Source organism: Castor canadensis, chromosome 13 (genome assembly GCF_047511655.1).
Source record: "Castor canadensis chromosome 13, mCasCan1.hap1v2, whole genome shotgun sequence".
NCBI lineage: Eukaryota > Metazoa > Chordata > Mammalia > Rodentia > Castoridae > Castor > Castor canadensis.
In genome coordinates this window covers 58,582,502-58,608,618 of record NC_133398.1, presented here as the reverse complement: position 1 = coordinate 58,608,618, position 26,117 = coordinate 58,582,502, and the positions used below count along the sequence as shown (strand labels likewise).

The 26,117-nt window shown below is 35.9% G+C and overlaps 1 long non-coding RNA gene across 3 annotated transcripts in view; it reads right to left on the bottom strand.

Annotated features, from left to right (window-relative positions):
* The window catches only part of LOC141415432 (uncharacterized), a 175,867-nt gene that overhangs the window by 66,914 nt on the left and 82,836 nt on the right, over positions 1 to 26,117 (bottom strand). For all 3 annotated transcript variants that reach the window (XR_012440442.1, XR_012440441.1, XR_012440440.1), the window contains exon 2: positions 8 to 124. This is a non-coding gene — a long non-coding RNA (uncharacterized lncRNA). The remainder of the gene's footprint in view (positions 1 to 7; positions 125 to 26,117) is intronic.

Sequence of the window (26,117 nt, the reverse complement as noted above, 5' to 3'; positions counted from 1 at the left end):
CACTTACCAAATTATAAAATACCAAAAATACCATTGGAGGGTCGGGTATGTCTGTGAGTGCTCATTCTCCAGTGGCTGAATAGTCTGCAAATTGGTGTCTGTCAAAAGAACTTGATGTAGCTCACTGGAAGATGAAAAACAGAACTTATTTATCTTGACCCAACCAAGCACAAAAAGTAGCAAGAGAATTTATATAAAATCAGTTAAAATTTAAGAAAGAGGAGAAAGGAAAAAGCCAATTCTCTGCCACTACAGGTCATAATGCTGGAAAATACTAACTAGAGATCTAATTAGAGAAATTAGGCCTCATTTATGAAATTTAACTTAAACATCACTTCCACATACATACCAAATCACTGTCTTCATCTCAAACCCACACAGAGGATGTAGACCAGCTTCTATTTGGTATGCATTGATGGTCTTAAGCATTTCTAGTGTACGGAAGCTCAGAGGATGAAGGGGGAGCTGTTTCTTGCGCTTCCTCCCTTGCTGGAGCGGGGTTTTTCTCTTTTGCTCCTTGGTTATTATTGGACCTAACTGGGCTTAACTGGGGGTGACTGGAGATTTTAGAAAAGACACAGGACAAACAGACAGAAAGTTGGGGTCAGATGTGTTGGGCGTTCGGGTGGAGATGCATAACCCTCATTCTTCTTTTCTCTATCTTGATTCTTTAAGGCCTTACTCATTGCAGTTCTTTAAAACCTTGCTTCAAACCTCTCTCCTTAGTCTCACACTGTCCCATGTTTGCTCTTAGCTTATCTTTAGCTTAATTGCTCTTAAAGTCTTCTCCTCTGGCTTTCGTTGTCCCATTGCTCTTTAGCTCACTCAAAGCTCGGGGCTTAAACTTGCAAACGAGCAGCCATGCATAAAACCTGCACATGCATAACTCTTAATGTCTCTGTACTTAGACTTGCACTGTGCACTTTCCCATGTTCTCTTTGGCTTTTCTTTAGCTTTAGCTTTCCTAAGGCCTATGTATGAATTCTTTCTCAGCTTTGCTTTCTGAAGCCTATGTTAAACTTCTCAGTGCAGACTTTCTATCAACCCCTCTTTAGCATTTTCCCTTCAATGATTCTTTCCCCTTCAGAAATTTTTCCCTTCAATAATTATTTTCTCTTCCAAATGCTTCCCACACCAAAAAGCCCAAAGTAAAGCCCAAAAAAGCAAAAGCCAAGCAAAAGTCCAAAACCCGAAAGTAAAGCCCCCAAAAGGCAAAAGCCAAAAAGCCCCCAGCCCTCCTTATATAAGCAGTGGCAAACCGGGTGAAGCAGAGGCTCTCAGGGTGGGGTGTGACATTGTAACAGGAGAAATCTGCTTTCCTGTTTCTCTGAACACAAACTGAGGAGACGCAGCTGTTCTGCTTTTTCCTGTTTCATGCTGGGGCTGTGCCTATATTGGCCTACAGGTAAAAGCAATTAATTGCATCTTGCCTTGCTTGTGTCCAGTACTCGTAAGCTTTAATATGCTCCCCACAAGAGGAGGTCCTTTTGAAAGGCACAGGTTCACAGTGTGAGCATTTAGTAGCTATGGTGACTTGGGTACAACTAGGACATGCCCCTGTGGAAATGCTGAGGACCTGTGTGAGGGCAACAGTCCAGGACAGGATAAATAGGACAATAGCTACTCTCAAAAGATGTGAAATAGAAGGAAAGAGAAATGCAAAATAGGGCATAGATTCTTCCTGAAGAACCCTAAGGCTGTTTAGGGCTAAGGATAAAGTTAAAGCTATCTTAAAAAAATTTTTTTTTAAATAAAAATGGAGAGAATAGGAAGGGAAAACAGTCCTGTCTGGGGGGGGGGGCGGTGATACAAGTGGGATGGGGGAGGATATAAGGAAAGGGTGTAGGAGGAGGAATATAGTGGAAATATTATATACAAATGTATGAAAATGGAAAAATGGACCTATCAAAACTATTCCAGGAATGGGGAGAAAGGGATAAAGGAAAATGATAGAAGGGGTGAATTCAATTATGATAAGAACTTCTGTAAATGTCATAATGTACCCCAAGTACAACAATAATACACAAAAAAAGAATAAAGGACAGAACAGGGGGAGGATCCAAGATGGCGACTGGGGCACAGAAGCAGACAGCATGAGCTCCATGAGTCAGGGACCTTGCTGAGACACTGGAGCCATGTTTGGTGGAGGTGAAGCACCAAGAAGAGTCGAAACTTCAACACCCTGAACCCCTAGCCCGTGGAAGGCTTCTCCACACCACGTTAAGAGAATAGGTGGGCTGCTACCAGCCACCAGCTCCAAACCTGCTTGGAAGACATTAGGCACACCAAACGAGTGCCCAGCATCACGAAGTACTCCCCCAGCCACCCCTGGGATAAACCAGCATAGCGTCCTGGGCAGACAGAACCCCCCCCCACACACACAAAAAAAAATTGAAAAAAACAAACTGAAAACTAGCACACAGCAGAGGGGACAGGGGTGGACTTAAATGCATATATAGACTCCAACACAGTTGTAGTGGGAGACTTTAATACCCCTCTATCACCAATAGATAGTCATCCAAACAAAAAATCATAAACAAATTCTAGAACTAAATCACACCATAGATCAAATGGACCTAGCTGATGTTTACAGAATAGTTCACCCAACTTCTGCACAATATACATTCTTCTCAGTAGCTCATGGAACTTTCTCCAAAATTGATCGTATCTTAGGGCACAAAACAAGCCTCAGCAAATATAAGAAAATAGAAATAATCCCATGCATTCTATCTGACCACAATGCATTAAAACTAGAACTCAACAACAACAATAACAGTAGAAAATATGTAAACAATTGGAAGCTGAACAACACATTGCTCAATGATCAGTAGTCATTCATGAAATAAAAGAGGAAATTAAAAGGTTCTTGGAAGTTAATGAAAATGAAACCAAGACCTACTAGACATGGGACACAGCAAAGGCAGTCCTAAGATGAAAGTTTATAGCCATGAGTGCATATATTAAAAGGACAGAAAGATCTCAAATCAAATCTAATGCTACATCTCAAACTCCTAGAAAAACAAGAACAAGCAAATCCCAAAACAAGCAGAAGCACAGAAATAATAAAAATAAGGGCTGAAATTAATGAAATGGAAACAAACAAACAAAAAAACCATACAAAGAATCAATGAAACAAAAAGCTGGTTCTTTGAAAAAATAAAGAAGATTGACAGACCTTTGGCAAATCTGACTAAAATGAGGAGAGCAAAAACCCAAATCAGTAAAATAAAAAATGCAAAAGGGGAGATAACAACAAACATCAGGGAAATCATCAGCGACTTCTTTGAGAACCTATATTCCAATAAATTTGAAAATCTTGAAGAAATGGACAAATTTCTAGACACTAATGACCATCCAAAATTGAACCAAGAGGATAATAATCACCTGAATAGATCTATAACACAAAATGCAATTGAAACAGTATTAAAGAGTCTCCCAAAAAAGAAAAGTTCAGGACCTGATGGATTCTCTACTGAATTCTATTAGACCTTTAAAGAAGAACTAATACCAACTCTCCTTAAACTTTCCCATGAAATAGAAAGGGAAGGAATACTGCCTAACTCATTCTATGAAGCCAGTATTACACTCATCCCAAAACCAGACAAAGACATACCCAAAAAGGAAAACTATAGTCCCATCTTAATGAACATCAATGCAAAAATCCTCAATAAAATAATGGCAAACAGAATCCAACAACACATCAGCCTGATCATTCACCACAACCAAGTCAGCTTCATCCCAGGGATGCAGAGGTGATTCAACATAAGCAAATCTATAAATGTAATACAGCACATTAACAGAAGCAAAGACAAAAACCATTTGATCATCTCAATAGATGCAGAAAGAGCCTTTGGTATGATCCAACACCGCTTCATGATAAAAGCTCTAAGAAAACTAGGAATAGAAGGAATGTACCTCAACATTGTAAAGGCTGTATATGACAAACCTATAGCCAACATCATACTTAATGGAGAAAAAGTGAAACCATTTCCCCTAAAATCAAGAATGAGACAAGGATACCCATCTCCCCACTTCTATTCAACATAGTCCTGGAATTTCTATCTAGAGCAATCAGGCAGGGAGAATAAATAAAAGGAATACAAATAGGTAAAGAAGCAGTCAAAATATCCCTATTTGCAGATGACATGATCCTATATCTTTAAAACCCAAAAATTCTACCCAAAAACTCCTAGGCACCATACATAGCTTTAGCAATGTGGCAGAATACAAAATAGACTTACAAAAATCATTAGCTTTTCTATACGCCAACAACAACAAACTGAGAAGGGATATATGGAAACAATTCCATTTACAATAGCCTCAAAACAAATCAAATACCCAGGAGTAAACTTAACAAAGAATGTGAGTGACCTCTACAAGGAGAACTTCAAACCCCTGAAGAAAGAGATCGAGGAAGACTACAGAAGATGGAAAGATCTCTTGTGCTCATGGATTGGTAGAATCCACATAGTATAAGTGGCTATACTACCAAAAGCAATCTACATGTTCAATGCAACTCCCATCAAAATCCCAATGACATTCATCACAGAGATTGAAAAATCTACCCTGAAGTTCATTTGGAAATACAAGAGACTGTGAATAGCCAAGGCAATCCTCAGCAAAAAAACCAATGCTGGAGGGATCACGATACCCGACTTCAAACTATATTACAAAGCAATAGCAATAAAAACAGCATAGTATTAGCACAAAAACAGATATGAAGAGTAGTGGAACAGAATACAGGACCAGGATACGAATCCACACAGCTATGCCCACCTTATTTTTGACAAAGGTGCCAAAAACATATGATGGAGAAAAGACAGACTCTTCAACAAACATTGCTGGAAAAAGTGGTTATCTATCTGCCTGCAAAAGGCTGAAACTAGATCCATGTTTATCACCCTGTACTTGTATCACCTCAAAATGGATCAAGGATGTTAATATCAGACCTGAAACCTTGTAGTTAGTACATGAAAGAGCAGGGAATACCCTGGAAAACATAGGTATAGGCAAGGACTTCCTTAATAGAACCCAAACAGCTCAGCAACTAAGAGAAAGGATGGACAAATGGAACTACATAAAATTAAAAAGCTTCTGCATAGCCAAAGAAATGGTCTCTAAACTGAAGAGACCACCCACAGAGTGGGAGAAAATATTTGCCAGCTATACATCTGACAAAAGACTGATAACCCAAAATCAGTGAACCAATAAAGAAATGGGCAACTGAACTAAACAGAACTTTCTCAAAAGAAGAAATTCAAATGGCCAAAAAATATATGAAAAATGCTCATCATCTCTAGCCATAAAGGAAATGCAAATCAAAACCACACTAAGATTCTACCTCACCCCTGTTAGAATAGCCATCATCAAAAACACCACCAACAATAGGTGTTGGTGAGGATGTGAGGAAAAAGGAACCCTCATACACTGCTGGTAGGAATGCAAGCTAGTACAACCACTCTGGAAAAAAAATATGGAGGCTTCTTAAAAATCTAAACATAGATCTGCCATATGATCCAGCAATCCCACTCCTGGGGATATACCCAAAGGAATGCAACTCAGGTTACTCTATAGGCACCTGTACACCCATATTTATTGCAGCACTTTTCACAATAGCCAAGTTATGGAAACAGCCAAGTTGCCCCACTACTGATGAATGGATTTTAAAAAATATGGTATTTATAAACAATGGAATTTTGCTCAGCTATGAAGAAGAGTGAAATGTTTTCATTTGCAAGTAAATGAGTGGAACTGGAGAACATCATTTTGAGTGAGGTTAGCCAAGCTCAGAAGACCAAAGATCATATGTTCTCCCTCACATGTGGACTTTAGATCTAGGGCAAATGCAGTAATGTCGTTGGATCTGGGTCACATGCTAAGTGGAGAGCACATACGGGGAGAAATGGGGATAGGTAGGAAACCCAAAACTTGAAAGTGTTTGATGTCCCCACTGCAGAGGAGCTAATAAAATAACCTTAAAATGTCAGAGGTCATTTGGGAAGGTGACTGGGAAGTAGTGAAGAGGTCAGACAGAGATGAATCAATTCGGGTTGTAACACACTTGTGCATGGAAGCAGTGTTAGGAATCTCTCTGTATAGCTATTCTCTCAACTAGCAAAAACCCTATGTCTTTCTTATTATTGCTTATGTCTACTCTTCCACAAAATTGGAGAAAAGGGCAGAACAGGTTCTGCCTGGAAGCAAGGGGGGTGGGAGGGAGAGGGAGGTTGCTGGGGACAGGATGGAGAAATGACCCCAACAATGTATGCACATATGAATAAATGAATAAAGGAAAAAAAGAATAAAGCTAAACAGTCCATCCAGGATATATTATATGGTAGAAAAGAAATAGTTCCAGGTCTGGAAGAAAAAGAGTCTATGATAAAAGACACTGCGTGACTATGGTCATACATATGCACTGAAAAATTTTTATTTATAGGAGGTTTTAGGACAAGCAACACTACTATAAGGTAGATTATGCTACCCTATAGCTCTTCTACTCTGGAACTTAAGTAAGAATTTAATATCCTACCAGTAAACTAACTTTATTATCTTTCTTAACTGTGGCAAATAGGAATACTAAAGCTATAACAGACACATTTTGCTAAGTTATCTAAAACAAATTGGTCATGCATGATTATTAGCATATTTTGGTAAGTGTAGGTACCCTCCAACAACAAAAGGTAGATGAAGTCTATAGATACCTTCCACCACAACACCCTTAGATATCTAAATTCTATTAATTTTATTTTAAAGACACATTGGTTCTATAAGCTTGTCCTGTCAACTCAGTGAGATCTCAGCTTTCTCAAATTTGGGGATACTTTGACCAAATCTTACAGAAAGATTAACTTGAGGTGATGCTGACAACATTTAAGAATAAAGATTCAACTTTTCTGTATTATAAGTGAATTCATTCTAGCATGCACTTAGTGGCTGACCATAGGAACTTGTCACTATCTCACAATGGTGAGTGCCATTGCAAATGGTCTGGATTTCCAGGCTTGTGTGAGTTTTACATGAGGGCTGGGAAAGCCCTCAAGATTTCTCACAAATCAGCACATCTCTAACACCATCAGTTTGCTCACTGAAAACCATTTTAATGTTTGTTATGTCAACTTAAAAATGCTGGTCAGTGATAAATGTCTGGAAACAAAGTGGCTGTCTATGGAGTATGGCCTCCTTATTAAACTGTTGCTTAAGATGGCACCAGACCATTCAAAATGCAAGATAAAACTCTGATATGCATGTTACAGTTCAATAGAGACTGATGGTTTTTAAAAGAAAATTTCAGAAAAAGTAACTCTTTCAAATATTTTTTAAAAAGAAGTTAAGAATAGCATCAGATGAAAATGGAAGACTGCAAATAACTGAGAGTCAAGAATAATCATTTGGTTCTTTCAACTGTCCACCACCATCAATCAAATTTTAGAGATGTAGTAAACAATGTTCACATATCTGCACTGACAGGAAAGTATACTGATGAAATTCTTTAACTATACTCCATTTGGATCCCCAGTGTTCTATACAATTACGTTTGCCTAAACCTGATTAGTACACTGAAATGGAAATGTTTACTTTATGAATGAATTATTTTAGGGAATAAAAATTGATATATGACATTTAAAGCACAAAAGGAATTAGATAATTCAAATCTAGAAGTTTGACATGCATGTGGCAGTCGAGTGCAAGATACTTGCAAGCTGTCCATGTGGAGGCTCTGCCTCCTTCATTAGTAGAGCAGCTCACATCTTTACCAAAGGGCACCATTTGTAAGGATAATCAGTGGTTATTTCTCACAGATCTCTTTGGCTGATGAAATAGTTTAAGAGACTTTTTTTCCAGAATTGCTGGAGTGACTTTTAAAAATTGTTTATTTTTCGAAATGTACTATGAGGATTCGATGGTCTAAATTTTTCATTCTTTGATACTGTTGAAGATGTTTTATATAACTGACCAGTATTAAAAAATATTTCATGAGAACATCAAAAATAATGTGCATTCCATATTTGTTGGATGAAAATATTTTAAAAAGTAATTTGTTGTGTTGATTAAAACCTTATTATCTTTTCTAATTTTTCTTTCTACTTTCTACTTTTCAAAGGAAGATATTGAAACTTACCAGTACATTGTGGAGTTTTCCATTTTATATATATTAAGTTGTATATATTCCTACTGAATTGTTTTTGTCTCATTATATAGTAAAAAATTTCTGTTAAAAATATTTTTTTGCCTTGAATTCTACATTGTCTAAAATTAATATTGTCACTATACCAGCTTTCTTTTGCCTAGTAGATATTCAAACTTTCTTCTAAGCCCTTATACTTTAAATACATATGTCATTATAAAAAGCATTTATATGGAATTTCTATTCTTTTTTCTGTTTTTAGCTCAAAGAATATGCTCATATTTATTGTGAATGTTGATATATTTGTCATGTCAGATATGTGCTCATAACAAGAAATTATCTTATTTCACTTTATGAGATATATTAGCCCTCCTTCTTTGTATAATCTGAACAAATATATTTAACATTGCATATATACCATAGGTCCGAGGATAAAGTTGTTGTACATAAAATGAAATATAACAAAACTTTGAAATTCGAGGATGATAAACCTGTCTACCAGTTATTTTTTTCTAGAAAGGGAAAGAAACCTTAGTCTTTTGATGCAAAGAAACAGCACATCCTCCCCTCACCCCCAGTGGAATAAGAAACAGAAATAACACTGACTGAACAGAAGCCTTGAGAGAATACACAAATTATTATTTGACATCCTTCATATTTGATCATATCAAAGATACCACATCCTTAATTTGTCTGAAATCAACTCATGGCCTTTTCTCCCAAAACTGTTTTCTAGATTTCCTTATTTTCATTCTCACCATCTATTCAGTTACACAAATCAAGTCTAGTGTCTCCATAACTTCTCTATCTCCCATCTCTTCAAATCAGATTGTTCACCAAGTTCTCCACAATTTACCTATAAAACTCTTCGGCAAATCTATCCATTTTCTCCACTGCCATTTGAATGCTCTGGTCCACTTTAATTTGTTGCCTGAATTATGAAAATAATATCATCCTAAATGACCTCCCTGTCTACTCTTGTTCCTCTTCAATCATTTGTTTCTACTCTGTAGTTAGAGCAAAGTTATAAAATCCACATCTGATCATTTTTACACATGTGTGTCTACATGCATTGTTTAAAACATGTCAGTGGCTTTCCCCTACTCTTATGGTAATGAATGATATCTTTAATGTACCTTTTGAGGCTTTGCAAAGTCTAGTTCCTGCTGCCTCTTGGGGATTTTGCACCTCAGTCACAGACATTTTACACATAGATGCTCCTGCCTGTCCTAGAAAAGTTTTTCTCCCTACTCTTTCTCTAATTAATTTCTAGTCTTCCTTCATATAGCAGTCCATTAGTCATTTCTTTGCCACTTTTAAGTTAAATTTATTTTTAAGGGTACATAATAAGATTAGGAGAAACTGAAAGCCAACATTGCTCACCATAAACTGTAAAAATAATGTCTAGCCATTGCAGCAAATTAGTCCATTTTAGAACCACCTAAAACCATGACTGGTACCACCACTACCCGCTTTCATGGTACTACTGGTTTTGAGACAGGAGACTCAGCTTCTGAAGGATATTGTGTCCTTGGGAGAGTCATTATGACGCCGTGGGCTTCTCTACTCTGTTCAGTGAGCAGGCTGGTCTCACTCTGGAGACCCCCCCGCCCAGGTAGCCCTCAGATCAGATGATAACTCTCTGTTTCACTTTAGGGGTGTCCACATAGTTTATGGAAGAATCCATCCACAGAAGGAAGAGAGAGAGACACCTGTGCACCAGACTCCAGGGGGGCTGGTGAGAATTATTTTCTTGTTGTCCCACGAAGCTGATCACATTTCAGCTTTGCTACCATTGGTATTTTGAAAGACTTTGTCCACTGCTTCTTCCCATTAGATACTTCTTAAGAAACACTTTCTTTGAATCCCTCATAACCAGATCAAATATCCCAACTGAAAGATTTCCTAAAAGCATGTGTCTCTCCTTTGTTACATACTACAGCTAGAATTTTTTTCATCTATTTGTGTAATTTTTTATATCTTCCTCTTCCAAGCTCCAATCTTCTGAGATCAGGAAAGTACCTATTTTGCTAATTAAGGATATTTTGGAGTGTTCAGGACATCTATTATTTGTTGAGTAAATATGAATGAAAAATCGTATACAATAAATAGAAATAAATGAGCAATTTTAAATGAAAATTGTGAGCCAGGCGCAGGTGACTCACACCTGCAATTCTAGCAACTCAGGAGGCAGAGATAAAAAGTTCACAGTTCAAAGCCAGCCTGGGCAAATAGTTCCATGAGACCATATCTCAAAAAACCCTATCACAAAAAATTGGGCTGGTGGAGTGGCTCAAGGTGAAGGCCCTGTGTTCAAGCTGCAGAACCGCAAGTAAATAAATAAAATTGTGTTTGTAAGTAAATGAATGGTCTTCTCAAGTCATATTGTCTTGTGGAAATTAAAAATCTGTGTATTCATATCATATGGCAGTTCTATTTTTAGTTTTTCAAGGAGCCTCCATACTATGTTCCATAGTGGTTGTACTAATCTACATTCCCAGCAGCAGTGTATGAGGATTCTTTTTTCCCCACATCCTTGCCAACATTTGTTGTTATTTGTGTTCTTGATGAATATAGTGCACATGTATGTACACAGAAAAATGAGACCTGTTGAAACTATTCCAGTAATAGGGGGAGGGGAGGTAAAGGAGAGTGATGGAGGGGGTGAATTCAAGTATGATATATTTGATACATTGTCAGAACTTTTGTAAATGTCACAATGTACCACCAGCACAACGATTAAAACCATGGAAAAAAAATCTGTGTATTCCTCCTAAGGCAGTCTTGGTGTTGTTGAGAGATGGAAAGACTTTACTCCCAATACATTACTGATGACAGAGAACCCAGGCTAATGCAAAACAGGCTAGCAAAAGTGTAGCAGTCACAAGAGTATCCCCACTGATGAGAGTGACAATCAGGAATGCCAAGGCATAAACAATAGCATCAGAGTTGTGTCTCTACCTTAGAGGAAATGTGCTTGACAATTGAATCATATTTTTAGAAATTCATGTTAATCAGGGTAAGAGATGTTTCCTTTAGTCAGTGAATCTCAGGGTTGTGGAATTCTAGGACTTATGTCAGCAGAGCCCAAGACACAGACTTTGCTTCCACTACATTAAGTGCTCTGTGCACAGTTATCTACATGAGTTTCATTTGTGAGTTTCATTTTAGAGTAGGAATTTCCACTTAAGGGTCAAGAAGGATCATGCAACATAATAGGACCAAACAAATACTTATGTCACTATCATTAGAAAATCAAGATTTTCAGACACAGAGGAAAGAGTTTAAGCATAAAATCAATAAAATTAGGTAAAAAATATGATTATCAACTTAAATTGGAATTATCAGGATGAACTCATGGTGCCTTTTCAGTATAAAATACAAAAATACCTACTTTTCAGGAACAATGTTCAACCCAATATCAATGAACTTCTCTACTTCCCAAATTCTTATCTTAAAAACATTCCCAAAGATTCCTTGGAGAAATGGGTAATTCCAGATCTGGGGCAGAAATTAACAAAATGAACTTAAAACATCTTATCCCATCAGGAACTAAAGAAACTACCAAATTCTACTTACTTTATGTTAGTAACATTCAGGAATCCATCTGATAGAAAATCTAAGCATCAAAAAAGAAAAAGAAGACAGACTCCTGCCTGTAATCCTAGCTACTCAGGAGGCAGAGATCAGGAGGATCACAGTTCAAAGCCAGGTTGGGTAAATAGTTCTGCAAGACCCTATCTCAAAAAAACCTTCACAAAAACAGGGCTGGTGGAGTAGCTCAGGGTGAAAGCCTGAGTTCAAGCCCCAGTACTACAAAAAAATAAAAAGAAAAGAAAACAGAGCTGGTAGCTCCATAGTATGAGGTGAGGGCCTGAGTTCTATCCTCAGCAAGGGAGAAAGAGAGAGAGAAAGACAGAGACAGAGAGAGACAGAGAAGGAAAGGAAGAAAGAAAGAATGAAAACATTGCATTTCTGGAAACTTCCTCTCCCCCCAAAATTAAAATCCATGATATCCATCGCTAAGAGGGGGAAAAAAAAAAAACTCTCATTATTCAAACTTGGAGAATTCTAGAACACAAACTTATTTTTCTGAAACTGATAAGAAAATCATTTTTAAAAAAAAAGCACAGGCAGGAGAATAAAGTTGGAAGAGCCTCTAAGCCCTTTATATACAAACTAAGTAGTTTCATGCTCATCAGTTTTACATTCTGAGTTTTTATATTTCCATGTGTATTACTTTCAACAAAGCAGAAATTTTTGTCTGCTTCATTCAGTGTTATTTCTCCAACACATAAAACAGTGTCTGGTGCAATAAGACATTCAGTAAATTTTTATTGAATAAATAATCAAGATTTTATTTAAGGAAAGATTTTACTCTTTCTTAAACTAAAGTCTTATTAATAAAAATATTTTTCAAAGAACATAGATCATCATTTTTTAAAGCACTGGTCTTCAAGTAGAGTTCCATTCATCATTCTCACCCACTAATTTTTAAGAATCCATATATAGTCACTGTTAGTATAGCAGCACACATAAACAAAATTTATCTATCTTTATAGTGTTTAGAATACCAATGTCCTTTGCTTTTAGTTTCATCTTCTTGGATTACTAAAGAAGGTCATCTTTCTCCTGTAAGATCTAAATTGTTCCCTCTGTACTAATGTCAACTTTTAAGTATGAACTTTCTCATTTCCTACTTATAGCTAAGTAAACTTGGTGGCTTGTTTTATGATATGTAATTAAATGCCTACATAAAATAATTACATTTGAACATAACATGCAGTATACACTAACATAAGTATAAAGAATGAAGAGACTTCTGTTTAACAAAATACATTGGAAAACCTATTACATTTCACCATCAGTGCAATCACCTTACCTAAAACAATGCTTCTAGGCCTACCAGATATTGCCATCAAAGCCAAAGAAAGTTTCACTTCTATATCAAAGGAAGGAAAGGTGGCTGAGCTACTGCTAAATTAATTATATTTCAAGAGGTCATTCCAATATTTAATGGATACGAAGTCTCTTCAGATTTCACTTGATAACAGATTGGAATTAGAGTGATCAGCGAGTTTCTAATTTGTACAAATTCATCTTCCTTTAAATGAAGAGTTGCATTTCTGTCTTACATAATAGAAAGTTTTCAAACATACAAAAATATGTAACAGCATTACAGATTACATTATTTGGTAAGGCTTCTTAAAACCAAGAATATGATAGCCAGCCTCAGTTAAATATTAATTGAAATCAAGGTAATAAACTAGTACACAAAGTTCACAGTTCACAAGCAGCCAAAAACTTAATGAAAGCCTTTTCCATAAGTAAAAAACAAAAAGAAAGGATTGTGGAAAGATGAGGCAATGTTGGCATAGATTTTGTTTTCCTTTCTTTCTCTTGCAGAAAAAGCAGCTATGATGGTAAATAAGTACATTGTCAACATGTATAGCAAAATTAGGCTGCAAGAAATCCTCACAAAACTAAAAATACAAACAGAGGGGAAAAGCCACCATTAAACCTAGAACACAGCATCAGTGAGCATGCAACGCAAACTAGAGAGAAGACAAGTGCCATCTGGTCTTACTGAGCCCCATTCTGAGAAGAGCAGTGGTAACTGAGGTACTAATTTGCAAATTTGCAGACTAGAGTTAGGGGTTTTTGACAAGTACTGAGGGGAAGCCTGAGTCTGGGCCTGGTAATGTCTTGAAACTAATAAAGTGATATACCCTCCCAAGATAAAAGCCCTTACTGTGAGAAAATGGTAGGAATAGAGTTCAAATTAAGCATTGTAGAAATGATTGAGTAAAAGAGAAAAGTAAAATCCAAATAAAGAGGTTAGGTAGTAGCGGAGTATTTCAGAAAATACAAGTCCATGTATTTTATCACCATGGATAGGAATTTTAGAGCTGCTCACTGATTATATAATTTGAAGTTTGACTAGACCAAATTGTGATGTGTTATTTTTATAAAACATATATTTGAAGATATAGTATGAAAAAAATGAAGTACTTAATTATTTTATATTGATACATATGAAATAATTATAATATTAATGTTTTTATATTGATCACTATATATCGATAATATATTGATTTTAATAATGTGCAGAACTTACATTAGGAAATCAATCATAATATTTAATTTGTATTCTTATATAATGTTTAAATGGCATGGTGGATATACTGTGTTAAAACCTGTTAATAAAATTAATTTCATCTATTCTTTTTGACTTAAATGTGGCTACTTAAAAATTTTACATTATGTATGTGCTTAATTCAAAAGGAATTCAGCCAGAAAAGCTCTTTGGGTCCACCAAAATTTATTTTACTTAAAGTGATCAGAAAAAAACGAACATGATTGAGGCCAGCACAATGTTGAGAGAGAGAAAATTATCTTTTATTGCAGGCAATAGATAATAAATATAAAAGAATAAAGAATAATAAATTACCATTTCAAAACAGTTGATAAAAATGTTAATTATAAAAAAACTAGGAAAGAACAACATGAACCAGGATTTGAAATACTCAAAAAATGAAATAATTTTAAAAAATAAAGATTTGAAAAGAGATTTAAAAAGATTTGGAAATATAAGAAATTCAATCATTATGGCCAAGAAGACTAGAACAAAGGGAATAGAAGTGCAAAAATCAAGAAGCGGAGGAGGAAAGCCCATAGTGTCTAAGCATTATAAAAGATATTGATAAATTAGAATGTACGTACAAAGTTTGAATCACAATGCAAATACCATTCTTACTTAAATTACATTTATTTTTTAACTGATACATATAAAACTGTACCACAGTAAACAGGGTACAATATTATGTTTTAAAATATGTATAAATTGTGTAATTTCAAATTGGTTTAAACATATCTATCTCCTTAAACATTTATCACTTTAATGTTTTAAAATATGTATAAATTGTATAATTTCAAATTGGTTTAAACATATCTATTTCCTTAAACATTTATTATTTCTTTATGGTGAAAACATTCAAAAAATTTTTTCTGTGGTACAGCGGTTTGAATTCAGGCCTTCACTTGCTAGGCAGGTGCTCTGACACTTGAATCACACCTCTAACCCTCAAATTCTTTCCTTTACCTTTTGAAAATGTACAATACATTATTTTTATCTACTGTGCTATAACACAACAGAACTTTTTGTTCCTCTTTAACGGTACCTTTGTAACCATTGATCAACATTTTCCCATCCCTTCCTAATGGAAAAAAGTAAACATTAACTAAATATTGCCATCAGTGGTGCTGACCGGTATTTTAGTGGTAATATACATGCAAGTATATTTATGAATGAAATAACACAATACTAAAAGGTGAGTTAGAGGAAGTAGGTAGATGTTAAGAAGAAGCAAAATTGGTTGTGAATTGAGCATTGTAGAAGTATTGATGTCTATGAAGTATTGATATTGATTGGTGTATGATTATTCACTATAGTCTTATAATTTGAATGTTTGAATTTTCTATAATGAAAGGTAAAGAAAAAAGAGTGAGAAATAAATCTTCTATCATGAATTTAAAAACTCTAAAGGATTTAATCTACAAAGGTGGCTCTGTTACCTGCAAAAGAAAGGGGAAAAAGTCAGAATAAAGGTCTCTTTTCTGTAACATTACTACCAAGATGACAATTCAGGAGGCTGCACTATAGTTGGTCAATTTTTCCACTGGTAGAATGTTCCATATCTCTATAAACCATCTGCAGAGCAAGGATTTGGCTACATTTCCATTCCACTGTAATAATGAGACATTTATTTGGAAAGAATGTCAAAAAGAACAGTTTTTTATGTGATCAAATGCATACACTACAAATTGAAGCTCTTAAAGCAATCCTCACTCCAATTTTCAAAAACAAACACATAAACAACATCCAATTATTCTGATGATACACCACAAAATTATTCCTCTGAATACATTATGGCTATAAGGGTATGCTATCATTAGGTCAACTATTTACTTTTTAGTAATCAGATAAGCTAGGAAAGAATATTAGAATAGCATATTTACTATTCAGCAATAATATAGGAAGAAAACAAAATAAATAAGTCTTGGAAACCATATTTAGACAGTTTTAAGACTTGAACTCAGGGCTTCAAGCTCTCTACCCAGGCACACTACCACTTGAGCCAAATACCAACCCCCAAATCCTAGTCTGAGAAGGGAGAGGTTTTTGTTTGTTTGTTTTGATTTTTAGTGGGACTGTGCTTTGAATTAAGGTCTTTGTGTTTGCAAACAGGCACTCTACCACTTGGGCTACACCTTCAGCCCATTTTGATATTGTTATTTTGGAGATGGGATCTCAGGAATCATTAACCTGGGCTGGCCTTGAACCGTTATCCTTTGGATCTCAGTTTCTCACATTGCTAAGATTGCACGTGTGAGCCACAGTCACACTGCTTGAAAAGACAGTGTTCCATAAAAGACAGCAATAAACAAAGTGAATTTCAAAGTTCTTGTCCTTTGTAGTTTGCTCCAAGTCATTCTGGATTTTTTTTTTTCTTCAAATCTACACAGATCATTCCACATAAATTCTAACATCGGTGCTCTTAGCTATTGTAAACTTTGGGTCAAATTGCATAGTTTCTTCCACCCTCTTTTCATTGTGCTCCACATCCATTATAAAGGTACCAAGAAGAATGGGAGAGGAAGGAACATAAAAGTAGAATTTCAGAGCACATTTGGTCAGACAGTACGCCATGTTCCTCCCTCGTGTACCTGATATATATGTCTCCTTTTAACAGTCTTGTAAGGTATGTAAATATTTATCTAAATTTTTCTGACAGGGAAATTAAAGACTAATATTCTCTTGCTGCTTCAATCTACCTTAACAAACCTTTATCATGTATTTACTGTTTGTGCTGCTGAAAATTCAGACTTTGATGCTGTACCTGTCTTCAGTTTGCTCAGGTTAATGGGAAGACAAACTAAAAAGGAACTGATTACAAAATGTTGCATGGTAAGTCTCCAGTGAACAAAGTGTTGTGTGGAACCACAGATGATATCTAACACTTACAGGGGTCAGGAAGACTTAGGAGAACGGTGAGATGTCCAGCTGGACCTGATCTTTAAATGTAAGGGGAATTAAACTCATTTGCACTTACGTGTGTTTGCTCAAGGAATAAGATATTTTCACAGTAAGCAATCTCTCTCTATCCCTCCAAATATAGGAATTGCTAGGGTGTTAGCTGCTCAGGACAGGGATCAAAGCACTCTTCTTGGTGCTGAATTTCACCACAGTGAACAATATTCCCCTGTGTGTAACTACCTACAATGGCATTTGAACACCTTCCCTATTATCACCACAAATGAATGGCCCCTACAACATGCATTTCCACAGAAGACACTCTGCATAAAGCAAATGAAACAGTCTGTGCCTCCTATCAGCTGAGTTATTTTTTGCCAACCTATTAGACTTAAGTGCATTCTATAAAATGCTAGAGGGATAATGCAGTAGTGGAAAAAATGATTTCAATATTAGAACAAGTGCAGGTTTTGCTGCCAACTAAACTCCCTTAATAAAAATGGAAAGCAAAACAGTTGGCTGAGAAACCAGGTGAGAAGCACTTGAGAGAAGTCTGAACCCTGTTAGAGTCTCGTGTGAGTCTCGCATGTAGAACAGATCTGCCAGGACCCACATGTGTAGCTCTGGCTCTCAGAAAACCACACATGCTCTCAGGAAGAGCCAACGGAAAAAGAGCAAAGCGAGTTTGACAGCATTTGCATTCCTAGTCTTTCTTAAAAACACATTGGGTTTCTCAGGCTTGTTTCCATCATTTGAAGTTAAAGTCTGGGGTGTTGTCATTTTTAAGCACATTCACCAGGACCAGTCATAGAGAACATCAAGTGAAATGTGTATTTCTGCATAATGGGATATCAAGGAAGGACTATCTGCCTATTCAATATCCTAGAGTTCTAAATATAAGCATGATCTATCAGTTTGTTTTCAATTTGATGACCAAGTGTTAATTAGCACCACAAAATATGAAAGTGACATTAAAGTTGTTTGATTTTTCTCCTCTTCTTAAATAAGAAGGTAGTGGTCAAAGGGACAAGCCCCAACCAAGTGCAGTGTCCCCAAGACTTGATCCAGGCAAAGGAGGTAGGATTGCTGTCTGCAAGTTTGAGCATATGGCGCCAAGGTGTGAATTCCAAGCCTTGTCATCCTCTGGAGTATGTGCCGATCAGAGCTGGGAAGACAGCCTACATTCCAGTTAAGGGCGGGTGGTGGTAGTGGTTGGGGGATGTGGGGATGATGAGCCAAACAAAACAGAAAGCCGGGACAACGAATAATAATAAAGGTTCGAAGCCAACAGTGGAGAACAGGATCTAGAGACATTTCTGAGATGAAGAACAAATGTCTGATTGCATGCAGTTTCCAGGGCTATGCTGTGGATGACCTGAGAGTTTATCCCTACAAACAGAAAAAAAAAAAATTCTGCTAACCATGATTTAAGCAAACATTCTCACATGACAAGAATTCTGGATAGACACAGGCTGAATTCTGGCTTTGGTTTAGCTGCTCAATCCCAGCAGAGCTCCAAGTCCATGTCTCCTATGGCTCTCTTGACATTCTTCCCATGGTTGCAGATTATTGCAGCAGCAAGTCACATCATCACATAACTGTGCTCAAAGCCAGAAAATGGGATAATCTAAGGCAGAAAATTTTACCCTTAAGTCAATCCCTCAAGTCAGGAAAGAATAAAACCTTTCCCAGAAATGTACAATTCATCTACCAGATCATGGCTTAGGGTGACCAACTTGGCCTTGTTTCCCTGAAACTTTGCTTACTTTGCTTTTCTATCCTTAGCTAACCCTGCTCAACTTGCTCTTAGGGTTCTGTATCGTCATCACTACTACTCCTACTTCACTACAAGTGAAAAGTTGACACTGAAAATGAGAACGGGGGTGTCAGAGGTAAAATGTAATTTGCAATACTAAGAACAAATCTATACCTTCTGTGCTGTGATCCTGGTCTCACACCCCTCTATTGTTCCTAAACTTCACTACGTCAATGCCAATAGAAAGAAAGGGAATTATATGAGTCTGAGTCTCACAAGAACAGATGGACTATGTCTGGCAAAAGTTTGCCCACCATGGTCCATGAAGTAAGAGTGACTGATGATACTTATCCAGAACCACAGAAAACAGCAGAAACCAGAGAAAGAATCCACATTGTAGTTTAGCAAAAGACATAGCTCGAACAGTATTCCAGACATCATGACTGAGAAATGAAACTAGGCCCAAAAGGAATATAAACTACAGTTTGGTTTGTAAACTGTGTGATAGATTGGGACAAGTGTTTAATAAAATGAAATGATCATATAAACTTTTGTTAATAACTATGTACAAGGCACTATGTTAAACATCTTAAATACATTATTTCACTGAATTCTCATAGTTAGTTTTCTGAAACTGATAGTATGAATGTTCTACATAACAGATGGGAACGGTGAGGCTTAGAAAAGTTCTGTGAACTACTCAGTGTCACATGACCAGTAAGTGGTATAGCTAGGAAACAAATGCAGGCAACTGACTTCATAACTCATAATTTTAACACCTGTATGATCTACCTTTTCAGGAATCAGAAATACTAGAATATTGGTGATCTAGTTCAAGAGGGTTAATTGTGTGGACATTGAGTCAATCTGAAAAAGTCAAGCATCACCAGGTGTTCAGCATTGACTTTTATATTTGTTAAAGTGAATGAGTGGCAACTGAATAATTTATTATATGTTTTGTAGAATGGTAAAAGTAAACATTATCTGTAATATCCAACTAAAATTACTTACAAGTAAGAAATTCCCATTGCTTCCTGAGAATCATAAACACTGCTGTTATTCAGTGCACTGCTATTAGACACCCTGTTTTTTCTTTCAGAGAGGAAGGATTTTTGCTGTGACAATTGATGGCATGGGTAAAAGATGGAACCATCACTGGGAGGATTAAAAGGCAATAACTATGATCCAGAGAAGACAATGAAGCTGGCAAAAAAACCAACACTGTTAGATGTGGTAAAGTCAGGCTTTCTTTTCAAGTCTAGACAGAAGAATCTAAAGCAAGCTCAAAGATTTCAGATGAGTTTGGTTTTCTAAGACAAAAGTGCAATTAAAGATCTGGAACAGAAAATCCAATTTTTTAATGCTGCATTTGTTTTACTAAGATGTGCATTTGATTGGAACATATGAGAGAATATAGAGGTGATTACATTAAGTGTGGCTTTTCAGCTAAAGGTGTTACAGAATTACTTTTGGCAAAACATACTCTAATTTCTTATTCTGACTCTATTATATGGCTTATAAACATTGGGCAGACCACTTACATGCTTTATTTCTGTTTTATCACTGTAAAATAAATGTATCTGATATGATTCTTAGTTCTCTCACTCTAAAGACTATAGGTGGCATATCGTCCCACTGAATTAAAATCCTGACAGTATATAATATTGTAAGTTCTGAGCTTCTAAGCATTAGAGAAAAATAAATAACAGTCACATAGTATTTATCAACCCATCTCAGTAAAATAAGAAACAATTGCAAAGTCAAGATAAACCTTCTATACACACACACACACACACACACACACACACACACACACACACCACATACACACACTCTTAAAGGATGTAAAAAAACTTCCTAATTATAGATCAGGAATTATGTTCCTTCTTTACATTTTTTCACTTCTTTCTTTCTTTCTTTCTTTCTTTTTTTGATGCTGAGGATTGAACCTGAGGGCCTCATGCATGCTAGGCAAGCACTCTACCACTAAGCTACATCCCCAGCACTTCACTTATTTCTTCAAAAATAATTTAGTATGGTCCCCTTGAAATGTTCCCTTTCAGAAACTGACCATGGACCTTCACACCTCTCAGACGGGAGAGGAGAGCAAACAGACTTTGCAGGTCTCATACCCATCATTGCTGACAAAGCACAACACAGTGTAACAATGCTGGGGGGAATGGAGACAGTTCAGAACTACCCCAGACATCAAACAATAACAGGAAATGAGGCACAGAATGAGAGTGAGGGCTATGTTCTAGGAGACTCTGACAAGAAAATAGCAATGTTCCCAGAGGAAAAGGACTTTAGAAATGAAATTAAGAATTCTTTCAAGGGTCAGTGGGTCAACAGAGAGAATCAAGTCTGAGTAGTTTCCATCTCCTCAACCACAATCAAGAGACATTCTGGGAACAAGTGAACCAGGAAACTCCCAAAACCTAAATGGAAATGTGAGTAAATCTAAAACTCAAAATCATGCTCCCTCCCACTGAGCATGTTTGTTACAGAAGATCCAGGGAGCCATCTCTTATGGAATATCTTTCTGGGGAATTAAGGCTGGAATTGGAGGTACAGCTGCACAGCTAGTCTCTGGCTGTAGCTTTAAAGAATCCCTGACTTCAGATAGCTAAGCTCCCAATGTGTCAGAGTCCCATTTGCAGACTTTATCCTCTGGAGACTTCAGTTTCCCAAATGCTGTATGATCACATGGAAAACACACTGATGAACACCAGGAGTTCTGGATGCCCATGTGACATTAATTTAAAATATAAGAATACATAGAGAACTATAGATCCTTGGAGACACAAAGTTATCATGCATAGATTTTTGGAAACTTGCAGAAAATAATGAGTGGTATTCTATAATGAAATCATCATCTGTCTACTAAATGATTAACAAGGATTTTATTCATTGTGAATACAGATGATAATCTCCTATATGTAAATAACTAAAATTGCTATTGTTTTTTAAAAATTCATGTCAATGTTAGCAAGTTTTCACCTAACTAGAAAGTTTATTCAAAGTACTAGTTATAAATTGAAAGATTTTCTAAATTTAAATACTGTAGTGCTTAAAACAACAGGGTTTAAATTTATACCACCTTGAATTTGAATCTCCATGTTGCTACTAAAAGTGGTCCATTTTGTTACAACTCTTCCTTTCCTCTTAATCCTTGCCATTCTCTACTGTAGAAAAGAATATTTACCTGATTCATTTTGGGCCTAACCTGTAACTTGCAGTGACCCTAGAATGTAAGCAGAAGTGACAGTATACCAGTTTCCATCATGTAATTCTCTTTTCTCTTTGAGTTTCTTCCTTTCTTCATAGGAGCAGCATGCCACAGACTGAGGATACTTCTTCATTCTCTACGTTGGAAGAAAAAGTCACTTGGAAAAGACTTCAATCCCACCAGTAAACTGGATTGTAGCCCAGCTGAACCCAGAAAAAAAAAACTTACCCAGAGAAACTCAGCCAAACCAGCTCATACAAACTTTATGCACAGCTTTGTGAGCAAGATGTAATATGGTACTCTTTCAAATATTTTTAGGTTGTTTTTGCTGCACCCAGAGCTGACCTACCCATCTACTGTGTAACTTTAGAAAACAACCTCAAACTCTACACTACTATTTTCTAACCTGAAAGTGAAAATAATAGTGGTAACATATAACCTATAGATTTGTCAGGATTAAAAGCAATGATCCTGGTAAAAATACATGCAGCAAATGATCAATAAGTGATCAAAAAAGCAAATGATCAAAAATGATCATTGGTAATAATGGCAATAAAGATGATCATGGTAACAATCTCTGCTTAGACCCTAAGCTCCATGAGGACAAGGGCTTTGTCTTGTATTGCCTAAACAGTTCCTGGCACAGAGTAATTCTTATTAAGTAGTTTAGAATCAGTAAATGAATGTATTAGTGAAGTAAGTCACTCTCTGTTTTGAATAAACACCTTGCTCTTAAATCCAGACTTTCAGGCATGGATTAATTTAGATAAAATCGTGTCACTTGCAAGTCACTAGCAAGCACAAGAGTATTCTGAGAATAGTATTAATAAAACTGTCCATGGGCTACATGGCACACTGGAAAGAACACACATTTTGGAGTATGATACTTTGTGCTGACAAGAACTTGCTATGTACCACTCACATCACTTAGATAAATGAGTGGGATATGTAGTTTCCATCTTTGGAAATAAGTATGATACTGACCTATCATAGTGTTACTAAAAGAACCAAGAATATACAGTATATACAAATTTCTAGGTACCTAATAAGGTATAACAAATCTTAGATTTTTTTTCTCCTTTTCCTAACAGATTCTTGTAATGGAAAATAATGGAAATATTTTGAAGAATATATATCACATGCTATTTTTAATTTAAATCCTAATTCTCATGTACTTATGCCAGATATACTATTTTAACATCTTCATAATCTACTCATATGAAAAGAGGTTCTTATTTAAAACTAACTTCAATGATGTCTTTTAGACTTTGTTTAACAGTTTAGTACATGATGTACTTAAGTAAAAAATGCTGTTTTAATTACAGCAAAGTTTTAGGGAAAATAGTAATTGTAAGGAAAATACTTAATTTAGGTCCTAGGTCTTCCAAACTCTCCAGAGAATAAAATATTGCTAAAATATTTAATTATATTTTCTTACCAATTTATATGAACTCTTCTGTGACAAAATTTGTTTTCAGAAAGTGCCTCCTTAGAATGCCATTGATGTACTGTTAGCAGCTCTGTAAGACACAGAGCAAGGAAGACTCAAATCTGTGCTTATTGAAAGGAAGTTAGCAAAGACATTGTTCAAGTACATTAAAGAGTGTACTCCTTGGGGTGAACCCTCAGGAGAAATTCCTTTCTGGTCTTTGCAGGAGCACACATGGTTCTTATGAGTAGTCAGTTTACTTTTATGCTACAAAAACTGGAGATCAGGAAAATGACCAGGCTTTCCTTATTACATCAATGGATGGATACCTAAAGCATGATCTGTAGCCTACCTAAAAAAATCTATTGTATCACTAATACTCAATAGTAAATGTAAGAGAATCTATGGTATTTAATTTTATGTTAGCCATGAGTCTTGGTCAAGTATATACCCTTCTTGTTTCATTTTATAATTTTCTATTCTAAAAAATTCTTTAAAACAGAGAGAGAAGGGCCAAGGATTGTGGTATATGCCTGTAATCTCAACTACTTGGGTGATGTAGATTAGGAGGATTGTTGTTTGATAAAAGTTAGGAAAGCCCCATCTTGACCAGCTTGCTGGTCATGGTGATGAGTGCCCAGCTACATAGGAGCATAGGTAGGAGGACAGAGGTCTGAGACTGGCCCTAAGCAAAAACATGAGACCCTTTCCAAAAAAATAACTAAAGCAAAAAAGGGCTGGGGGCATGGCTCAAGTAATAGAACACCTGCTTAGCCAGCTAGCAAGTATGGGGGTCTGAGTTGAAACAGCACTGTCAAAAAAATAGAGGATATTTGTCTCATTTTCAACAGAAGTTAGATTTTGACTCATTAGTCTTGAACTGTTTTCACTCAAATGTATTACAGTGAAATGGAAAACTTGCATATTTCCAAATCAATACCAAAAGATCTGTCACACTATTTTATGAAATTTCTAAATACATGCTATATTATCAATATAAAATATCACATTTATTTAGCCTTTTCCTTATTGATTGGCATTCATTCATGTCCCACTGTTTTGGCAAGTATAAACTGTTACAATAAATATTTTGTACATAGGTCCTTACATCTTTGTATAACTTAATATTAGGTCACATTCCCCAAAACCTCATTTAATTTATATCATTTGGTTATTTATATCTTAAATAGCTATTTCTTGTTTTTATGAACACGATAAAGCATACAGCAGCTGATAGACTGTATTGAAGTTTACTATTTATGTCATCTGAACTTTCAATCTTATCCTTTCTGATTTCTTCTATGTTTGTAGTTATCAGACCTTCACAAATTTGATATTCAACCTATGTTCTCATTTTAAGATAATTGCCTATTAAATGTGTGCTTTATAATTTTACATTTTATTTATTTTGACATAGAATATAACTTTAAATTATATTCATTAGTTTTCCTCAAAGTATTTGGCAAACCATGCATTCCTGACTTCTACCACTGTCTGTACAACAATAGTTAAATTGATATCCAGGCATGGAATCTTCTAGTTAGCTCTCTTAACCAAATCTATACAGTTTGTTTTCTTTGTATGTAACTTACTTGTTTTTTCAATCAAGTACATTTATTCATTTGTTTATTAATATTCTGTATTTACATTGAATAGTCTATATATATATTTAGCTCATATTTTGTGTAAACAAATGGTTGGTAGTAAGAGATATGAAAGTGAACATATGGTTCCCACTCACGTAGAGCTTAAAGTCTTTCAAGGAAGAAAGTCATTAACAGCATATATAAGTGTAAAATAATAACTGCAAGGCAAAATTTACCTTTTTTCTTGCTTTTTCACATATTACTCTGGAATTTCAAAAATTGAAAATGAGTAGTGATTAAGGAATGGGCTGTTGAAATGGAAAAAAGAATCTGAGTGCTAAAAACACAGAAATATGACAGGTTTTTTGAGAACAATCAGAAAATATTGAATGCCTGCCCTTCCTGTGTGCCAGGTAGCATTCTTGGTGCTTTCCATGTATGAACACACTTATTTTTCATGACAATACTCCATCAGAAAAGATGGTATAGTCCACAGTAGTGGACGTAGCTTGAGGTCAACTGAGATGAAAAAATGAAATATTACAAAGCAAATGAGGAAGAACCTTGTCAGGTGCTGTGGCTCATGCCTGCTATTCTAGCTACTAAGGAAGCAGAGATCAGAAGGATGGCTCTTTGAGGCCAGCCTGGACAAAATAGTTTGAGAGACCCTATTTCAAAAATACCCAACACAAAACAGGGCTGGCAGAGTGGCTCAAATGGAAGAGCATCTGACTAGCAAGCATGATGCCCTGAGTTCAAACCCCAATACATCAAAAAAAAAAAAAAAAGAGGAAAAGCCTTAACAAAAAACTCTCCAGTTGTAGCCATGGAGCAGAAGCCAGATAAGAGGGCTTAGTGCCTGTTTTATAGTAAGAATTTAAATTATTACTAAGCAAACCACATAACCATATTGCCATTTAATACCCATAATCAGAATACATTATTATACTAAACT